The sequence below is a fragment of the Anas platyrhynchos genome, chromosome 24 (genome assembly GCF_047663525.1).
Source record: "Anas platyrhynchos isolate ZD024472 breed Pekin duck chromosome 24, IASCAAS_PekinDuck_T2T, whole genome shotgun sequence".
Lineage (NCBI taxonomy): Eukaryota > Metazoa > Chordata > Aves > Anseriformes > Anatidae > Anas > Anas platyrhynchos.
This window is the reverse complement of record NC_092610.1, coordinates 8,977,957-8,997,661: the sequence shown is the minus strand read 5'-3', so window position 1 is coordinate 8,997,661 and position 19,705 is coordinate 8,977,957. Positions and strand designations below refer to the sequence as shown.

Sequence of the window (19,705 nt, the reverse complement as noted above, 5' to 3'; positions counted from 1 at the left end):
AACAATCTACTGAGGACTTTCTCAGACAGAAAGCTACACAAGGAACAATAATGAATAGCAAAGAAAAAAAAAAAAAGAATATTGTAGTATGTTCAAGGAGCCAAGGATGTAGGCAGAAGAGGAGTGATCTTTTGGCATAAGGAATAAATTTAAGAAGCAACAGCTTTAGCTTTTAGATCCTGCCTCATCTGAACCAAGGCTTGTTGGACACTGTAGAAAAAATTCTTTTGATGTCCACAGGTTAGCAGTACTTTGCCTGAAGCCATCCAGGGGTGAAGCCTGATTTTTTCTTTGCTCAGGCTGCCAGCACATAAACCTGAACAGAAAAGGTGAGGGCCATCAAATTAGAGCAACAAATTTGCTGATTCCCAGAACACAAAAGACAAAATACCAGGAATCTTCAGCAGAGATGTATCCCAAAGCAAAGAAGTGGGAGGAACATATACTGTGGAAGTGCTTATTTCACCCTTTCTTTTTCCTCCAAACCTTGTAGACTTACACCACACATAAAATAAGAACAATGATGCCTCTCTAAGTATGGGAATGGGAAGAGGGAAGGCTGCTAGGCACAATGGTCAGGAATGTGATTCCAAAGCCAAACATAAACACCTATAAGTTTGTGACAGATCATCTAACCAGACTGCTTCTGAGGAGTGGAAATAATAGAGGCTATCTTATAGAGATGCTTTGTAGTATTGATGATTCTCCAGGCTCTTATTTTTTCTTCACAACAAACTGCATTTATTAATGCTTCTGCATTTGCTCTGTTCTAAATTCCCTAACTACTTGCATCTTTTCCTCATGTAGGGTTCATTTTGAGGGTTCACTTTCTTTCTTTCTTTCACATACACACATTTTTAAAAAAATGCAAACCACAATGAGCTGAATATTAGTTGGACTCTAACTACAACTCTACTAAGCTAGTAGAGTTTTCTGTGCCTACCAGCAATTGACATCCGTGCCTTACTAGAAGTACATAATCTACAAATTTCATAGGCATGAGTAAGATGTCAGCTGTCCAGTTGCCTGCCTGTATGAATAGCTCTTCCCCTTTGTATTCTTTTTCAGCAAGGTTTTTGACCCATTCTCATCAACTCTTCCTATTAAAAATGATATAGAGGAAATTTGTTTATTCATTTCTGACATTTGTGGGAGTCTTGTTCATTCGTTACTAACAAAATAGAGCATGATTAGTCATTAGCATGTTGCCTAGCAATGGCAACAAAGAAAAAAAAAGAACCTCCAGTGCTCTGCAGCAGGCACAGTCCTTTGAAGTGTTAATATTAAAATTTCTGAGAATGCAACAGAGTTCCTGTGCCAGACAAACAAACAAACAAACAAAAAAGTGAGGAAGAGGCCTGCAAAAATGGAAACAGAAAGAGGGAAGGGAGACATTTCCTCAGTTTTCCTGAAATTTTTAATTGGTATTACTCAATCAGTTGTTAGCATCATTATTTTTAATTGCTATTACTAACTTTACAAATTAAATACATTATTTTGTAAACACACTAGTCCTTCTCTGAGAATGTGTTGGGAACAGCCCTGAGCAGGAAGCACCTCTCCTATGAAGACAGGCTGAGGGAGTTGGGGTTGTTGAGCCTAAAGAAGAGAAGGGTCTGGGGGGACCTTACAGTGGCCTTCCATTACCTAAATGGGGCCTACAGTAAAGCTGGGAAGAGACTCTTTATCAGGCAGTGTACAGTGAAGGGGACACGGGGTAATGGTTTCAAATTTAAAAAAAAGGTACATTTAGATTAGGTACTAGGAAGAAATTATTTATTCTAATGGTGGTGAGGCACTGGAACAGGTTGCTCTAAGAAGCTGTGGATGGGATGCCCCTGGAAGTGCCCAAGACCAGGTTGGATGGGGCTTTGAGCAACCTAGTCCAGCAGAGGGTATCCCAGCCCATGGTAGGGGATCAAACATGATGATCTTTAAGGTCCCTTCCAATACAAACCATTCTATGTTGATAAGACAGGTGGAAAATTTAACCCCTTAACTAATACTCTTAAGCGTTGAGTTTGGCTCCTAAATTCACTAGGAGAATATGGGAACAAACAAACAAACAGACAGCGAGACAAACAAACAAAAAAAACAAAACCAACCAAACAAAAAAACCCTTTGAACAGTCTTTCTTGCCATTTCACTTTAGCTGCAGTGACTCTGAATCTAAGCATAGTCCTGTAAGAGTTAGGAGGAGGTGGGAAGGAATAAATAAAGGAGCAATAAACAAGATAGCACTTTACCCTGAAATTAATTCAGATCCTATGAAAGAACAACCTTCACGTGACAGACTTCTGGGTGCCATAAAAAGGTGGTTGTTAGAATATTACAACAAATTTCCATAAGACTAGAAGCTTTGTGCTATCTCATTAACATGGCTAAAAAAGTAAATATCACTCCTGCAGAGGTTTTAAAAAATATTAAACAACAATAACAACGAAGCTATGTTTCAAAAGAAAAAGCCAACCTTTTTTTTTTTTTCTGTGAAACAGATGCTAAGCTTTCCAACAAAATTTACTCAAAGAAAACAACCTTTTTGTTTTGAAAATTAATTTATTAAATGCTCTTTTAAGGTTTTAGAAAATAAATACTTAGTGATCAACAACATATTTCCAACATATGGCTTAATTAAATCAAATTGATTTGTAATCTTACAAAGATACTAAGGAATAAAACTAGCTCCTTAGCCTTTAGAAAGGTCGTTCTTTTTTCCCCTGATTAAAACTCATAATTAAATTACAGCAGCTATGTTTTTCATCAAGGAAGTGGTTAAATTACTAATGTTATATAAATACATTACATGCTAGCTCAATAAATTAGAAAGAACAAGGATAATCTGGTTAGAATCCAATTCAGAGGAAACTGTGGGCGGATCCTTGTGTGCTAAGGATCCTTGAGCTGTGTAATGGCATTATTGGATGTGCCTACTAAATAGTTACAAAACTGTGTCTGTAGGAAGCCTGGAAACTATCAATGCGTTCTGCCAGAGCGAACTGGCAGCAAACAGAACTGGAGGTGTGCAGAAATTAGAAACGAGTGGGAGATAAGAGGTGACAAAGTTTGTAACATGGTAGAAGGGATCATAAAAACTAACTTAATGCCTTATTCGAAAAAAAAAAAAAAAAAAGTCTCTTTACTAGGTGAAGCTGTGTCAGCTGTGTCCTGTTGTTTCTGTACAGTTCACAGAACAAGCTTTAGAGACTCTGACTCCTAGTATCTGAAACTTTTAGTCAGTTTTTACTGAATACAAGATTCAAAATCTCAGGTGTATTTAATGATATGCATCCATTTCCTGCAAGTGCAAACTTGCTTCTGATCAACTTCTTAGAGACACTAGAAAAAATGAGGGCTTCATGGAAACTGGGCAGGTGTTTGTGGTCATCTAGCACAACTCTATAACTTGAAAGCAATTACTTGGTGTAGCTGGGAACCACTGAAGAACTAGTGAAACTGTTTCAGCTCCGTGGTGTGCCAGGTTAGTTCCTTGCTCTGTTTAAACAAATGCAAGAATTTTTCACTACATCTTTATCTCACACTTTGCATTTTGATTTTGAGGAAATGCAATATTTTTATTTAAAAAGAAACCAAAAACAGGCATATGAGGCCTTAAAAAAAAAAAAAAATTATATATATCATCCAAGTAAACTGTATATTGACAGATTCCAAACTTTGACACACCTCAAACGAGAACATCTGTAGGTCCTCTGCAGTATGTGAGGCAAAATGCACTCCTAAGACACAGCTTGAGGTTGCCTTAAAGTAGAAACTGTTGGTAATTTTTGTTTTTTGTTGTTTTTTTTTTTTTTCCCCACGTGCTGACTTTGCAAATAAGTAACTTCTTTGGAAGCCCGTAATAGAAGGCTGTGAACATTGTGTATGCAGTATTTTCTTAAACTCGTGTTCCTACAAAAAAAACACACTTCTAAGCATGTAAAAGCTTACTTTTTCAGTGGCTATGGCTGTACAAGAAAGATATATAGGGAGACCTTTTAGAAATTAAAAGAAAATCAAAAAAAAAAAAAAAAATTGTAGAGCTTAGGGATATGGTTTAGTGGGGACTGTTAGTGTTAGGTTAGAGGTTGGACTCGATGATCTTGAGGTCTCTTCCAACCTAGAAATTCTGTGATTCTGTGATTCTGGATGGCCATTTACATGAGAAAGCACAGGATAAATAAGGTTCATAAATTATTCACAGCTCACCAACAAAATTTAGGGCATCAAATCTTTTTAGAAATTAAATGAGAACTGCTGGCAGAGTGATTCAATTTATTCCCCCTGAAGGGAGAGAAAAAATAATTTCCAATCTTCTAATAATTCTGATTTCTTTATTTTGTCAAAATTACCCTAAAAAGGAACCAGTGACACATCACACTGTCACCAGTACTGGTATTAACCGTCTTGCTACAGTTCCGATGTTTCAAGGCAGATAACATAAGATTTTTTTGATTAAGTCTTTCATTTAATTAATGAATAAAAATGTCTGGTATTCCATTTTCTGTGTGAGTTACTCACATTAAATGGAATTTGGCCAATTCAAAAGCCAAATTTTTTTTGCAGCTTTAGAAAACTGCTGGTAGTGAAGTAACAGTCTGCAACCCTGTCAGAAAAGCAGTCTGTGGTGTGCATCAGAACATTCTAACAAGCTGGTTTTTAAGCTGTTCCTAAATCTTCCTCTGTTCAGGATCTGAATCTACCACTATTATACTATGTGAAAAGTTCCAAATTTAGGTGTTATCTTAAAACAGAGTAGGGCTTTTCACCTCCAGAATCTTTTTTTTTTCTTCTTTCAAAAGAAGAAGAGCAAGACTTTGCTCTCCCTCCTTCCAGCTAAGCTAAGGTTCTTGCTTCTTGTGCCGCAATAAAAGTTATGATGTAATCCTTATTTTTCCACATATACTATCAAGGCTTTATTAAATTAAATCTTATGATTAATATGGCAGTTACAGAAAGGAAGCTGCTGTCATCATACAAGGAAGCATTTCCAGAACCATTACTCTCTTCCTCCCTGCCCTGCCTTCTTTAAGCCCTTTCCTTCTTCATGCCCACACTGTTTACAGAATCTGTCTTCAATAACTAGTTAAAGCCAAGAAATATCTAAAAGGGAACGCATTGTACCTGCTTCTTCAATGCCTGAAGAAGGTGCAAAGTTCTGCAAAATCTGTGAAGTGCGAAGTATAGGAAGGTATTTGAAGCACAAAATCTGTCATGAAAATGAAACAGGCTGAAAAGGCTTTGCTATTTTGAGGCACCTCACAGGACTAGTCAGATTAGTGAGTTAGTTCTGCACAGAAGCCGTTTGATTTGTTTAGAATGTAGTAATTTCTTACCGTATTTACAGTACCCCCAAACCATGTATCTCTTCTCTTTCTTTTAGGAGGTAAATAATGGACAGAGAAAAATGGCTTCTCTTTTCCCGTACAAACTAAGCCTGGGCCATAAAAACAAAAACAACCACAGATTTTACAAGTTTCTGAAGTTGTGTATTTTTTAATGTATTTGTTGTATCTGCACATACGGATTCAGTATTTATGTACTTGCAGACTGTTATGGTTTAATTTGACACTTCTCATCTTTCAAGTGGAAAATTTTTAATGATGTGTAAAAGTCAAACATAAAATTGTGAACAGGATGGGTTTTTTGTTGTTTGCTTTTTTGTTGTTGTTTGTTTGTTTTTGCAATCATTTTTAAGCATGTTTCTTGAAAGAATCTTCCCTTAGTCCTACCCATACTTAAAAAGGTTTTTCTATTTGTCAGTGTTTGCTTCATTTAAACAAGCTGGTACCTCGATTTTCTAGTGCACTTCAGCACACTGAAGTCATTCTGACTTCAAAAATTAATTTACCTGCCTGTCTATTTCATGAGTAATTAGTTACCAACTACTTTTATTAAGAAGCAAAACAAAACAAAACAAAATGTAATGTGTGCAATGAAGTGACCTGGATTGTTTTCTGATAGATAATCTATGCAAGTAGATTGAGGACAGTATCTACCCTAGACCTCCACTGTAGAAGAGCAAACTTGGCTAAGATACAGGCCTGTGGCACCAGGTTTCATATTGGTCTATGCAGATTATGAGGTATTTTATCCTACAGAAATAAATTACTGTTCTAAATCTTCAGAGTACAGAAGAACAGATTGGAGTGCAGTTTTGTTACATTCAACAATAAGCAGCCCCATATCATTTTAGAGCATCTAACAAGTTTTTCCACCCTCAGCCTTTGACAAAGATTTCATTTTACAGACTTTTTACCTGTTGAAATCTTTTGGATACAGAACCAATGACTTGATTGATTCTTCTACTGATTTCTTGTGTAAGTTCATCCTTTGTATAACAGGAATAAAAAAAGATGAAGCACATAAGAATTCAGCCTCACCTTCACAACCAAAGTAGATTGTTTGCTGACTCTCAATGTCCAATATGGACTGTGTGGATATTTGCCAGGCTAGACTTAAACAGCAGAATATGAAACGTCATAAACTCATATTCTGTTTCAATTTTTCCTCTTCTCAAAAGACTGACAGCAGAAGGTGGTCAAAATAATGGTATTTAACATGATCAAATGATTGCATCTGAACTTCCCAGCTAACCTTCTAAAGGGGCTAGTGCAATCTTTGGTTTGGGGCAGAATACAGAAAAAATAAATAAATTTTATTGAAAATTATCAGTGCACTTATGCTGCAGTCACTAACCTTTCAGATAACTGAAAACCCTTTCCAAATTGTGGAAACTACGTTAAAATACTTGAAGTCTTCACGGATTCTTGCCTGCTAGCTGTCTTAATCTCTGCTAATACAACTGTATACTTCTACACTACTAGCCCTGCTATGGAATGTGACAAATTAGTATTTTAATTTGGGACAGTCACAATAGCAGCTTCCACTGGCTATATGTATATTTGGTAATCATCATTTTCAACTCAGATAACAACAACTGGAAAAAGAGTCAACTGCTCTGAGCAACCATATATTCATGATATGTCCATCCCTGGAGATATTAAAACTTGACTGGACAATTCACTTAACAAGCCAATCTAAACTGATCTGGCTTTGAATATGACAGTTAACAAGATGTCTTTCAGAGACCAAATTATATACTTCTGATTTCTGTTTTGTACAAGTCCAAGCAAACATTCCCAGCAAAGACATAATTTTTTCCACTTACAGGTTTGGTACTATGGAAATGGACTGTAGGAGCACACATATTGATGTGATGGAAATATAGAAGTTCCTGTATTGTGCCTTGAATTGGTGTTACAGCAAGACCACAGGGACAGACTCTGAAGAGTTGAAGACTTCTAACAGTATTTAAAGGCAGTTCTCAGTGCTTTTGTATTCTAACATATGATGTTTGGATAGATATTATTTCCTCTCTTCATTTTCAAAATGCATCATTTTTCTCTACTCCTGCACAGAATTTGATACAACATGGATTTTAAGATATTTTATCTGCTGTATCCCAAACAAAAATTAATTTATTCTTTTCCATGGGTAGAGAAGGAAGGAGATGACACTGGCCTAAAGCACTTGACTTTGCCCTGCATCATGTAATATTTCAAAATGATGCAATAGGAATTTTCTTCAGATGGAATCATTCTGTCATCAATGGTCTTAGCCTCAGATGTATCATAGCATCTATCTTCAGTTCTCAAAAATGTCCATGTAATCTCAATGGAACAATGATCCTTGAATCACAGAATAGCAGGTGAGACTGGATACAAAAGGGCCTTTCAGCTTGTGCTCACCAAAAATGTTATGACTATATTTCACAAAGCCATCTTCATCACTTCTTTCCTATTATGTCCATCTCTAGCCTCTACCACGCCCACAACTCTTCCTCTTACTACCACAAACTCCGTTTTGAAGCCAGCCTATTCTATCTGATCACAACTGATAAGCACTGGCTGTTGATACTTGTCTCAGCTCAGCACAATGAGAAGCCAATGACAAGATAAAAACAGATCTGTTCGAGAAGCAACTCAGATGATCTTCCAGTGGTACAAACTACAACTAAATATACACTCTTCCTTCAGCTGGAAAGACAAAATATATGAGCCAACCCTTGGCAATCATAAACATGAGCTTTGAACTCGGCAACCAACACTACCCTATTAGCTTGCATATCAAACACATTTCCAGGGGTTCATAGACAGAGATCAGAAAGCCAGTCTAATAAATATAGTTCTTGCCTTTGAAGTTGGAAGTGTTGAGGCCTACTTTGATTTATTTTTGCTAACAGAAACTGCACACGTAGTTGAAAGGAAATAGTTAAAAAAAAAAAAATCAAAACAACAACAACAAAAAAAACCTGCTGAACTGCTGCTGGAAAGAAAACAGAAGATTACATGTATATGATTGATTACTAGCCAGCTACAGTACATTGCAGAGCAGCCATAACAATTGTAAAACAAAATAAAATCAAGTGCTACACATGCATAAAAAAAAAAAAAAAAAGAACAGACACTGTCAGAAAATAGAAGTGATGGGCATCAAGGGTTCACTTATTCCTTGATGTTACAAGTGATACTGATGCACAGCATCTGGAGCATGCGCTGCCAAGTTCCTGCTATAGTTTGAGTAGAGAAGATGAAGGTTCCCCTCAGCTGCATTCACTTCCAAAAATGTATTTATATATCTCTCAAAACACTACGGAAAAATAGAGCCAATTATTCTGAAACAGAAAGGCCATGTCATGGCTCAGTACCCATACAAACATAATGGATTATCCAGTTGATTTTAAAAGGGCTTTAAAATTTATGCCGCTGTTCTCCCTCTATTTTCTACAAAATTTTCTCTGCAAAGGTTTGCACTCAGCTTCAGGGTGGATATAAAATTCACACCACCTTATCTCCTTCCCTCAGCTACATCTGAAGCTGTGCTTAAAACCATAAATAACCCCATCAAGATGGCTATTTTACTGCAAGCTTTCAAACCTTCATACACATTTTAGAAAACACGGACAACCTGTGTATTGATTACTGTTTTGAGGTTCCATTTTGCATGGACCTAGCCAATTTTTTGGAAGGGTCCGCAAACCAGCTGCCCAGGTATACAGAAAAAAATCTGCATGGAAAATTCTTTGTACACTGTCCTCCCAGTTTCCTGCATTATCTGCTCCCTTGTGACACTGACATAATACCTACATGCTGTTGCTTCTTTACTTTCTGTTCAGCATCACGTGTTCTCTATCTACTGACTGTCACTGTAAATGAAGCAAGTTATATATTTTTGAATGACACACTAATTTTCAGAGCAAAACAGTCAAACTTAGGGACAAGGCTGGTGCAGACCAAAAGTAATATTCCCCCTCTGCTGTACAGGTGACAGAGCACTGGCACAGGTTGTCCTGAGAGATTGTGGGGTCTCCTTCCTTGGAGATCTTCAAAAGCTGACTGGGCATGGTCCTGGGCAGCCTGCTGTGGCCGGCACTGCTTGAACAGCAGGTTGGACAAGATGACTGCTAGAGGTCACTTCCAAACTAAAATAGTCTGCAACTCTATGAGATGTGAGATAAAGTAGAGAAGAAAAAAATAAGTCCAATTTGGCAGGAATTTTGGATAATCTTCTATTTGTCAGAGAGATCAAAGTAACTCTTTACTATAAGTGATCAACTGTGCACTAAGGCAACAGACAATAGCTTGTAGGTGTTGGCTTTGTAGGTGTTTTTGTGGCTTTCTCCTATCACTGTCTATGACCAGAATAAGCATTTGCATGACTATATGAAAGAGGATTTTTTTTGGTTTTCATCTTCATCATTAAGAAAGAAACCACTAACAATTCACAGAGATCACAGACAAAGGAACTAAATGACAGATGGTTCTGATTTTTAAGCGGCACAAAGTACCCCAAAACATTGGAAAGTAGAATTTACAAAAGGCCTGGCTGCCTAAACTAATGCTGAAATTGGTAAATTTCAGTCCCACAACTGATCATTCACCTGTGATACTACACATAGCTTTACAAGCAGCACCTGCTTCAGGTACAGTTTCAAAGAAGCACATTTCAAAAGTTTAATATCCTTTACTCAGGATTCATTTTGCACTGTTATAATTAATTGTGTGTGACCTGTACATAAGCTTAAAAGGTTCTAAGACATATTATCGACAGCTATGGCAGGCACAGAAGATTTTGAATATTGAACATTAGAAACTATTTTCTCCTTACATTTACACCTAAATTTAGCAGATTTGTTTTAAAGAAAAAGTTTAAGTACATGCCTATTTGTTGAGAAGCCTAGATTACAATTTTTTTCTTTTCCAATCTTCTGTTGCAGAGGTGGAACTAAGCGGTTGGTTGCTTCCAACCTTACTGAACTGATTCCATCTGTTTACAAAGAAAACAGCTTGACTTTTTTCCTCCTGGATGAAAAACAAGATTTTGTTTATAGCAGGATGGCATAAACCATCTGCAAGGCTCCTTCAGATCAGTGAGAGTGATTTAACTTCCGTTCAGTACAGCTGTAGATCTTGTACAAACTTAAAGCTGCTTTCATTTATAATTCATAAAGGATTGACCCCAGTTTTCCAGATGGATGTATATGCTGAAAAAATGTGTCACAGTCTTCAAAGGCTGTGATTTTGCCATAGCACACACTCGTTCAAGTTATGGCCTATTTTATGCTACTACCAGTTCAAAATAATTTAAATAGCTCTGACTAATTTAAACAAAGCAACAATAACATAGGCAAAAAAAAAAGCCCTCTCAGATGCCATTAGTATTTATGTAAGGTATCCTTCAGCTAGTGTATGTATTTTGATAAATAGATTCTTCATTTAGTTAAAAGAAATATTAGGGTACCCCAGTAAAACAAACCAAAAGTGAAACCATGAATTTGCAAAGTTGCTTTAGAATTTGACATTTCTGCTATTGGATTTCAAAACATATGTGGTATTTGACAACAATAAAACAAAATTAAAAGACCTTATAGTATACTGGGAATTACGCACTTATGATTGTATATATTCTAGAAAACAGCTTTATTTGTTGTTTTCATAACTACATACATTTATAAAACAACAGCAGAGAATCAGGAGGTAAGTACTGATATAAATATTTAGGTGTATCTCTTTAAATAAAAAGCAATTAGCCTTGATAATAATTTTGTTCTTCTGTCATATGTGAAATGTTGACTAAGATAATGGATGTCATTCCCATATGAATCATTATACTTACATATTTACAGAGGAGAAAGTTTCTTTGTTTTAGAGATAAAAACACTAAATTGTGATCCTACTTGCTTAGTCTTTGCATTGAATTTAATCGGAAAATTTTGTCTGACAATTCCAGATATTTAATACACATACAGCTGAGGAGCAAAAAAGTAAATAAACAAACAAACAAAAATCTGTAAGATCACTAGAACTACTAGTATAATACACAAAACAAAAAGTTTAAATATAGTTTTAGGATGAACAAGTAGATGTTTTAAATGAGTACATTTGGATGTCGGCATTCACACTGATCAGTTTAAAATGGCTTCTGTCAGAGAGGTAGAGATAATTGAGCTTTCTTTAGCTGGCAATCTTGAATCTGAGTATTAGTCACTTTTTCATTTCCAAAGTCATTCTTAGGGAGAAAAAAAAAAATGTTTTTTTTTTTTATTTATATATTCAGCTGTTCGAGACATTTATGCATTAATATAGAAATTAATGCATTAATATGGAAAAAGCATTATGTTTCAGACTGAATATGTGTATGGAGAAAAAGCAATAGGAAGTTTTTATGATTAGAATAATCAGCTACAATGAAAATAAAATCTGTAACTAAAAGAAACCAGCAGAAATCTTTGAAAATTGCTACGTAAACTGGTCTGGATGGATAAGTCTGTATGCACAATTAGCAAGAGGGCAAAGTTCTGATATGGACATTTACTGACTTAGAATCATAGAATCATAGAATATCTTGAGTTGGAAGGGACCCACTTGCTTCATGGAAACGCTTCTTCTGAAGAAGAAGCCAGCATACTCTCTTGTGTTAGAAAGGGCCAACTGCAGTGTGCTGTTTGACACCTATAGCAGTAACACTTTGGTATAAACATAAGCCATCAAGCCAATAGCAACAAAAAAAGTTAAATAAAAATTCACAGGAGATAGTATATGCAACCAGTGCTTTGATGTGAATTTTTAGTTTTAAGGCCACAGTAGCTGATAAAATGTTAACAACAGAGCTATATGATACAGCTTGTAGAGTAACCTGGATAGGAATAATCATATTTTATGACACCTCTCCATCCCCACTACCTCTGGAATATTGGGTAATCCAGAAAGTATTAAGAGACCCATTTGAATTTCCTCTCTGTCACAGTGAAAATCACAAGGTACTAATAAATATTATATCACAGCCACCCACTATAAGTGTTACTATAACCCAAGGCACTGTATGTCCTTCTCTACTAGCACCATAAATAACTGATTATGACACTCTAGGGAAGGTGGGTGGTTATTTTCAGTTATAAGCAGGATCCATGTTCAAAGAACAGATTACAGATAATTATGTGTGCATTTATCTCTATTAATTATTCATTAATAATTATGCATGTTTATGTCTCCTGTCAGCTCAGCCAGCAAATCACTGTTTTGAAGACAGTCTCATCATAAGACAGCTGGAAGCAAAATGAAGGCTTACACTCCATCTTTCAATAAACAGACACTATGCATTTTGTAGAACCTAGATATCTTCTAAATCAAAGTGTGTTCTACCTTACTAAAGTTTCACCTTCACCTTGTAAAATGCAAAAAGCTGAAACAGGAATACGACCAAAAACTTATATGCTTTCCTGATATTTAAAAAATAAAACATCAACATACATGTATATGCAAAATAATAACTACCAAACAAACAAACAAAAACACTTATTATGAATATTTGAAAGGGTCAAGCCAAAGAATTACTAGAACTTGACAAAACAGTAACAGTCCACAGTCACTTTACTGCAGAGTACTGAATTTCTTTTTAGATATCACTAAAAAGGAATGAAAAGGAATGAAGGGTACATCTGTCTTTTTTCCTGTTGGAAAGAACAGAATTTTTTTTGAGCCATAATTACTAGAAATGAGCAACAAAAAGGGAACAGGTCCTTCATATCACTCCCGCAGTCATCTATGCCACAGAACCACAAGTTCCAAGTCTGTGCTTACCAGCAGTAGCTGTAATGATAATCAGCCTCAGAATATTGCTGTGTCAGGACAGAACTGAAAATACAATGATTCAGCAAATCATGAAAAAGTTCACTGCTCTGTCAAGAGAATGTCACAAGATTTCACTGTTACATACTTTCCCATCTACTTCAATTATAATGTACATTTTAAAAATAATCTAGTTTATATTAATTAATACTAATTAAATATAAACACTTTACCAAATCAGAGCTATTGCTAGATAAATTTATTACATAAAATAAAGTGTAGGCACTTTGTAGGTACTGAAATCTCTAAATCTTGTTAACAGTATGCACTGAGCATGTATGGTGAATGTGTAACAGGAAACTCTGTACCACAGCATGCCAGAAGATGAAGCATCTTATCTGCACAGTCCCTTCTCAGGACACTTCCCCAGCTGGCTCCAAAGGCAGAGTTGCTCATGGAACTGCCACCTAGGCTGGCCATGACAAGGTGCATGTGGAAAGATAATTGGGAAGTCCCAACATGCTAGTCTTGTGATTTCACCACTGAATTAGACAGTGAGAATCTGCTCTACAATTGTGCACTTCAAGCTTTATCTTTTAAAACTAATCTGAATGAGGTAGGCTTTTGTTTTTATATTACCCCATCAGCTGAAAAGAGTTTGATTCTATCATGCTGTCCTAACTTGGAAAACCTTACCTCTGCAGTCATTTACACAGAATAAGCAGATTCACTCTGCACAGACATCAACTGACATGATAGTTCAATCTCATTTCTCAACTTTTTTTTGCTGGAAACAGTCTCTTTGTACTGTTGAAGAAAATTCCCCTGGAATATACTACTCAATTTTATTCAAATGTACTGTTACTTTTCAAGCATTTCCAGATAAACATACCTTCATTTTAAAAACAGCAACATAGTAACACAGAACACACAAAAGAGGAAGCCGGTGCGTAAAGGACATATGCCTTCAGTTATAAACCGAAATGATAAAGTTATGGGAAAAAAAAATCCAACTTGCAATGCTCTCTTCTTTACTCCACACCAATACATGTATAACTAATTAAAAGGGAAATTTATTATTTCTGTAGCTTCATTTCTTCTACTCTGTTACCACAGAATTTTGTTTTACTTCTGTTATTAACAAAAATGCTTAAGAATAGCAGTATTTATTATACAAATACTGTTGCTTAGTGCGTTTTCTAATACATTTACGTTAATTAGGAAGAATTTATGCTTGCACAGAAAATTCAATATATCTTTCCCTGTTGCATTTTGTGTCTCTTAATATCTCTTAGTTTTCCTCCTCCTTTTTCTTCATTTCCAGGAAGTTTCTTGATCTTTGATTTAAAGTCAAAATCTTAAAAGTTTTGGCTCTCCTCATCAAATCATCATCATCATCTAGAAGAAACTGAGAACCATAGCTTGCTTTAGTTTTTTGAAAACATTTTGGGGAAGGAATGGAATAACAATCATTAAATATTTGTAGTCATCAATATAAAAATAAGCTTTGTTTCTGCTTCATTTCTCTCAGTCATTCTTCACGAATCTTCACCCATCACCACCACAACTAATACTTCATACTAACAGCATCTGCTTAGCATATTCTTTTCTATAAACTTCTTGTGGAAAGCTTTACCTGAACCTTGTTATGTAACTTAACATCAACTTTTCCTCACAAGTCCATTTAATGACATTATTACTTGCAGTCTTGGAAGCAGAAGGCAATCTAATCCTTGTCTTTCGGTTCTACTCAGTATTTTCCCCAGTGAACAACTAGTCTGAGTACAACGATTTACAAATACTGAGCTAGTGTCTTCCTACACCTCCCAATTTGTCTCAGAAACTATCCTTTCTGAAGGTCTTATTGCCTGGCATAGGACGCTGGTGCAATTGCTAGGCCATCCCTTGTGAAAGCAGTAACTAATGCTCTTCTTTTAAGAAACGCAGCATTCCTCTGAGTTAATAAATACAACTTACCTTGCCTGAAATTCCCTTCTTTTAACTATTCTTGCCATCTTCTCCCAAGTCTGTAAAGCAACAGAGGCCATAAGTGAAGGAAGAAGAGGATAAAACATGGATGGAAACACAAATGGCAGTCACACACTGTGCAAGCAGAGATGCACTTTTCACACTGTGGGAGGCCTCAGTAGCTGTTCAAACAGCAGGGTCTGAGTAAATCTCAGCTAGTCTGCCATGAAGAGAGTTATTACTCCCATTTCCAGGGAATTATAGGCTACCTGGTATAAGAGACTAAGAAGCAAAAGAGGATGATGTCTCGAACTCTCAGCAGAAAAGGTTGTAGCCACATTTTAAATTGGCTTAGAAAAGAGCATCCTGCAAAAGCAGGAGAGCACTGTTCCAGGGCCAGCCTCCTGGAAACCATCTGAGACATCTCTGCAGCTGTGGTCCTGGCAGTGGGCAGAAGGGAAGGCCTTAGCAACAACTTTCTCCAAAGACCTTTCTAAAAGGTTCTGCACATGCAAAGTAATGGCTACTGGCTTATTAATGTGGTTATAGCTTGTTTTGTGATTACCTGAAATACATGAATACGGATATGCATGAGATTTTATGCCAGACCTCCACAAATCCACAAGTGAGTTCACTGTGAACTTCTACAGAAGAATTTTTTTTCTTCTAATAGAGAAAATAGTTTACTAAAAATAAATTTAACTGGAAAATACATTACACTTCTGAAGATCTAGCATGTTGGAACTTTGGATTTCCTGTCAAATGTCATTGAAGCACGAAACAGTAAGATTTGAATCCTGTTTTAATTGAAAATATTGCTACAATTTCAACCAGGAAACTGCTAACAAAGCTTTCATAATAAAGATTTTAAAACAAAATTGTTTGTTTCTAAACTCTACACATGCACTCAGTTTTATTTTGACTGAAAATGTAATTATATTCTTAAAGGCAAGAATTATATTCTCTTAAAACTGAGACTACTGCTGAATTATGCCAGTTATACAGCCATTTCAAATTCATATTGAGCTTTTTTTTTAAGAGAAAATAAATACTTCCAAACAATCCTTTGCTTCAGAAAATATAAGCATCCTTTTCATGATAAATTTGTGTGTGTGTGCATGTACAAACACGTATATGCATGAAAAAATAATTCTTCCCACAGTACTTGTCTTCAAGAATCTCACTGATCAATCCCTTATTCTATCATCCCTTATTCTATCATGGCAGCAACTAGGAATTAGTTTTATGCCTTGCAGTAGATGGCACCTTTTGTGTTAATCATGCTACAAAGCTTAAATTTTATAGCTAATAACTAAAATTCAACAATGTGAGCGATATGCTAAGGGCCACTTCAAACTTCAGAATAGCAAATCTATTTTCTGCTCATGGTTAAGTGTATTTACATTTCTGGAGGCCTGAATAAAGAGGTCCTATTTACACAAAGGGTCAGCCATTCTTGAATTCTGCATATTGAATGGCATATTTTCTTTTGTCACTCATGGTATGGGTACAGGACAAACAACTCAAGTTCAGGATTTCTACAGATATTCTTTACTTTTTGCAATGTGGAGGTGTGTCATTTCTCTGTTGTTAATGTTTTTAATTCAACAACCTTCTTAGCAAAGAGGGAGTTGTTACATAAAATACAAGGACAGCAGTAACATGAAACTACTTAAATTTAAAACTGAATTATGTTGTGATATTATTGCACACAGACATGAATTCAAGCAAGAAAATGAAACATTTAATAAAGCAAGATGAATAAAAAATAAAAATAAAAATAAAAATAAAATTTGCAACTTGTCATGACCACACTTCCTCTCAAATCACTTTTGAAACCTGTTTTCATAACTTAACCAAGACTCTAATCTTGACTTCCAAAGCTTGAAGTCATTTTAAAAAATAACCAACAAATCAAACAATGAACAAACAATTCACAAGAATCAACTCACTTAGTTTGCTACACTGTCCTGGGTTCAAATGATATGACTGAGTTTGGGGAATTACACATCCAATATTGGTATACTACAATTTGAACTTTTGAATTTTTTGAATTTTTGATTTTTTTTCGTTTATTATTATTATTATTCCTATGGCTTCACAAAGATGGAAACAATTTTGTTTCAAGGGAAAAAAAAAAGTTTTTCTAGTTAGAAAACATTCTGGTTTAGGCCACTTACTTATTCACATTACACTAAAAGAGACCTCAGCATTTCACATGCTTCATTTCTCAGCACTATGACAGGAAAAGCTGTATCTCTAGATAGTCCTGACAATGATATTTCTAGAATTCTGGTAGGAAAAACTCTAAAAACTCATGGACACATGTAGCCCATTCCTGTATGATTCCATTACTTTTATATATATATTTTTTTTTCTCCTGAAGTGTTGTCTGAAGTTCTTTCTTTCAGTTTATATCTGTTACATATCTTAAAATACATTGCCCAAATCTGAAATGGACACCTTTCTCTGTGTAGCAGACTTTTTTATGGTCAAATATCTATGTTTCTAAATATTCAGAGTTTTTCTAAACTTCTTGGACTAAGCAGCTGCAATTCATTCACTTGTACCTAGCAGATAAAGATTTCTAGATCTCTGATCATGTTCATTTGTAGCTTTTGAGACACTGGGGATCAACTATCTGGGGGCTTGGCCAGAGTAATTCAGTTAAAATTCAAAGCTGAACTTTGAAAAAAAGCAATGCTGAGCACTTCCATTACCAGGGCTATAGCCCTGTTCATTCATCAGAGAAACAAATTTGCTAAACATTCCTTCTCTCAGTTAGTTTTTTTCTCTAGTTAGTTTGTTATTAAGCAGATAAATAAACAAATCTAATTCTTGTATATTATTCTAGCACTGGCAATTAAATAATTTCTTTCACATTTTTGTGTTTTGTGGTTTTTTTTTTTGGTTGTTGTTGTTGCTGTTCTCAAAATCATGTTATTTTAAGTACATTCCATTTGTTCTATTTTTCCTGTTTTTGTCACTTTGTTGACTTCTTGATTAGACAAGTCTGTCGCTAAAAATGAAGTTCTCAAGCCATCCACCTTTCTTGTTCTTGCTGTACAAAAGTTGACCTACAGTCTGCAGTATCTAATGTTTTATTTTCTACTTTCTAGTTAGGGATTAAATTCTAGACCTCCTGCTCTTAAATTTTCTCTGAACAGAATGATCCCTCTGGCGTTATTCTCATACAGCACATTTCTGAGTTCCTTGAAATCACCTGTAACCCCTGATGACTCTCATGGAAAAGCATGTTTATGTGTTAAAATATGTATGCTCAGAGACAGCTAGATAAAGAAGCCCACTTTATCGTGCAACCTTAAATCTGTGTGTGTGTGTGGTGGTTCTACTGTGCTAGGCAGCCAAACACCACAACCACTCTCTCACCCCACCCCCCCAATACAGTGTGCAACAGTGTTGTCCACCTTTTCTACGATGCATAACTTACGAGCATCACCTGCTATTAACAAGTAAGCAAACACTTTCAAGCTTGACATTTCTTACAAATTGCTATAATTGTCTCATACGCAGAAACAGAGCAAAACCTGCCTCAGTTGTTCTGTTCATGCTCTCTAATACAACAAAACAAACTAACCAAGCATTTAATTTTACCATTTAACAAATACACTACTTACAAACACAGAGACCACAATACTGGCTTGTGAAATCAAACCCGATCTCCTGCTTGATTATTTACGTTTCAAAATCTGTCTTCCCTACTGAGACTCTACAGAGAGGTTCAAGTCATTGCAAGTTCTAGTGGAGACAATTGCCTATTCATTTGAAACCACATAAGCATATTTCATCTATACAGCTAAAAAAAACCCACCCATGAGATGGTAAGGTCTTGCTGTTTTATTACAGGGCTGCCTATGAATCAGTCGCTATACAGACAAAAAAGTTTCAAAAGTCTTTTATTATCTCTGAATCAGAAGTGATCCAAGAATCAGCATTTTCTCATTTATCTTCCTTCACTGAACATAATCAGGAATCCTCACTGATCAACAGAATTATTTTGCATAGGTTGGCACATCTGGAAAAAATGGATTGCATCACTCTTCATGCTGATAAATATTTTAAATTACAAACAAACTTTGATTATCATACTTATCCACTTATCCAAAGCATAGAGAAGCATAACTAGAAACATGGGAAAATGATATGCATAAAAGCAACAGACAAATGCAGCAAGCATAATTTAGGTGATTTAAAATGTAAGGATTTGGACCTAAGAAATATTCTGCCAAAAGTCTGTAAAATTTGGTTTTATTATTTACTGAACTATAAAATACAAAGTTTAGAAATGTAAATTTTGCACAGTGCAGATGACACACGATGTGAAGAAAGTAAGCAAGTCACTATCACATTCCTTCAGAGACTGATGACGTCTAGTTGCATGATAAATGTGCCTTAGGGAGGCTGTGGTAAGCTCTCATAGGACTAACATGAAGATCAGTGTTTGCCTTGTGGCAAGCAGGTGTTGGAATAATTCGTTAAGTTTTCCTTTAAGAGCACTGTGTAAAAACAATAAGGCTATGCAAAGGAATAGTAAATGTTGTGAAATAAAAGGAAGCTGATTATGCTAGGTGAAAGGCCACAATCTCCTTTAA

General features: G+C 35.6%; 1 long non-coding RNA gene across 4 annotated transcripts in view; it reads right to left on the bottom strand.

The window, feature by feature from the left end:
- LOC139999387 (uncharacterized) overlaps window positions 1–19,705 on the bottom strand; it is a 37,788-nt gene that overhangs the window by 15,543 nt on the left and 2,540 nt on the right. For 2 of the 4 annotated variants that reach the window (XR_011804824.1, XR_011804822.1), the window contains exons 2-3: window positions 15,102–15,151; window positions 13,137–14,532 (exon numbers count right to left, since the gene is read on the bottom strand). This is a non-coding gene — a long non-coding RNA (uncharacterized lncRNA). Of the gene's footprint in view, window positions 1–10,957; window positions 11,566–13,118; window positions 14,533–15,101; window positions 15,152–19,705 lie in introns of those variants that run through there. The other 2 variants (XR_011804823.1, XR_011804821.1) reach the window with 2 other exon arrangements.